Source organism: Colobus angolensis, unplaced genomic scaffold, assembly GCF_000951035.1.
Source record: "Colobus angolensis palliatus isolate OR3802 unplaced genomic scaffold, Cang.pa_1.0 Scaffold374, whole genome shotgun sequence".
NCBI classification, from domain to species: Eukaryota; Metazoa; Chordata; class Mammalia; order Primates; family Cercopithecidae; genus Colobus; species Colobus angolensis.
The window spans coordinates 990,372-993,044 of NW_012117088.1; the positions used below are offsets into that span (position 1 = coordinate 990,372).

General features: G+C 37.2%; 1 pseudogene; it reads right to left on the reverse strand.

Moving 5' to 3' along the window:
* Positions 1-454: 454 nt before the first annotated feature.
* Positions 455-2,149, reverse strand: LOC105520250 (annotated as a pseudogene).
* Between the last annotated feature and the right edge of the window lie 524 nt (positions 2,150-2,673).

Genomic DNA, 2,673 nt, shown 5'->3' on the forward strand with positions numbered 1-2,673 from the left:
TTACACAAAGGCTGTCACATAATTGGATATTTCTCTACTTTGTACACAATTCTTCTTACTCTCCACAGAAAGGCTGCTTCTTAACTTCTCATCTGGTGATGGCAAGCACTAAAATCCTGATTTTAATAGAATGGCAGTAAAAACGTCTCAGTGATTTAGGTTGAAAGCACTATATTGGTTCATGGCTCTTGTACCCAAAATCAAGAATGTACAAATGTTTTTTCATTCAAAAATACAAAATAAATTATCTGTAGGCATGGGCAATGACAGCAGTAAATTATTGTATATTGTCAACTGAAACCCAGTAACTGATGATTATGGTGATTTTCTTAAATTTCAGCCAGCCTTCTCTTCAGTCATTTTCTTCACCTGACTTCTAACGTTATTGTTGAAGAATGCTGTTTTCAGCTTCTTGTCACAGTTCAAAAACAAAGGTAAAGCACTATTCTAGGAATTAGAACAAACCATCTCTCTTTCTACCTATTGCACTCATTCCAGGATTCTCTTTTTTAGGAATTTCTATGACTACAACTTCTGCTGTAGTTAACAGAGAAGCCACCCCAGCAGCATGCAGTAAAGCAGTTCTCACAACGTTTGTGGGGTCAGTGGCTCCTTTTTCTACCGTATTCACAGAATCTCCAATCACAGCCTCATAACCAACTTCAGAGGATCTTACATAATTTTTTCAACTATCAAAGATCCTTCAACACTTGCATTCTTAACATTGGTCATTGAAGGAATTTTGAGTGTTCTTTTAATAATTTCTATAACATTTAAAACATCTTCATTAGCTGGAGTTAATGAGTCCAAGGCTGGAATGCACTGAAGCAGAACAATGCCATCTTCAATGGCAGCTCTTGCAGCATTAAGGACGTCATTAACTCTTTCTTTTCTTTCACCTGAACATCACTTGTCTCACCAACCATCAACATGGCTACTCCATCTGATAGTTTTGCCAGACATTCATTCAGTTTTTTCTTTTCATATTCACTAGTTGTGATATCTAACTACTCAATGATTTCTTGAATACATTTTTCAATTTAGGCCTTGTCATCTTTTCCTTTTAATAACATAGCATCATCTTTGACCACAATGACCTCTCTGAATTTTCCTGAGTCATGAGGCTGAGCACCTTCAAGCTTTAGGGTTAACCCCTCTTCTCCAAACACTGCAATACCAGTAGCAATAGCCACATCTTTAAGCTAGTTCTGTTGTCACCAAAACCTGAAATTTTGACTACTACAACCTGAAGACCAACTTTTAGCCAATTCAAGATGACCATACTTAGAGTTTCTTCATCAACATCTTTAGCAATTGTGACCAAAGGCTTAAGGTGAGCACTGGCAATTTCAAGAGCAGGTACAATGGACTGGACACCAGAAATATTCTTTTCATTCAGTAGAACATAGGCATCCTGGAATTCACATTTCTGACCTTTTGACACATTAATAAGTATGGGAAAATGTAGCCTCAATCAAACTTCATGCCTTCAATAATTTCTAATTCATCATTCAATGTTTTTCAACCTTTCACTGTGAGCACAACCTTTCTTCCAACCTCTTTCTGCACCAGAAATGATGCTGCCAATTTTTTTTGTCTCTCTTTGCAGAAATTGTACCAACCTGAGCAATTTCTTCAGGGGTTGTCACAGGTTTAGACTGCTTCCTAAGTTCAGCAATTATAGTATCAACATCTAACCTCACACACTTCCAATTTCCACTGGATTTGCACCTTTGCTAACCTTCTCAAAGCCTTCTTTGCAATAGAGCATGCCAGTATGGTAGCAGTGATGATACCATCCCCAGCTTCTTTATTTGTATTATTGGCAACATTTTAACAAGTTTAGCTCCAATATTTTTATATTTATCCTTTAAGTCAACTGACTTTGCAACAGTCACACCATCTTTTTTTTAACTTTGGAACTTCCTCAGCTTTCTTCAATAATCACTGTTCTTCCCTTTGGCCCTATTGTAATGGCTAGAGAATTGGCTAAAAGGCTTACACCTTGAAGCTTTAAGGTTTGGGCATCTGCACCAAATTTTACATCTTTGGCATCAGCCTGAGGAAGATGAGGCTTCAGTACCCTGGACACCAGTCTTATTTGGCAAAAAAAAAAAAAAAAAAAAAAAATTGTGGGTAGTTGAAGCATTTCTGCAGGGCTGCAGCAGGGTGTATGCACAGTGAGACAGGTCATTGGTGGTGAGGGAAGGAAAGAGTGTAGGGCCCATTTTTTTAAAATTCAAAGTGAAAATAGCTTCATCACATCCCATAGAATTATTTATAAATTTTGCTATAATTAAGAGTACTGCTTTATTAAGCAAAATAATGTTAATAAACAAATGGTGCTGCTTTTGAAGCCACAAAAATGTTGCTGTCTGATCCTATTTGAGATGTAATAACTTATACCACATCTCTATTATTCATATCTTACATTTTTAAAGTTCTTTACAACTCAGAAAGTGAGTTCATAAACATTTTCTAACTTCAATCTCAAAACTTTTCTTCAAATACGTATCATTATACCCACTTCGCAGTTAGGGAAAGTCACAGCTCATGGCCGAATAGGAACAGCTCCAGTCTCCAACTCCCAGCAAGAAGGACACAGAAGACCGGTGATTTCTGCATTTTGAACTGAGGTACTGGGGTCATCTCACTAGTGAGTGCCGGACAATC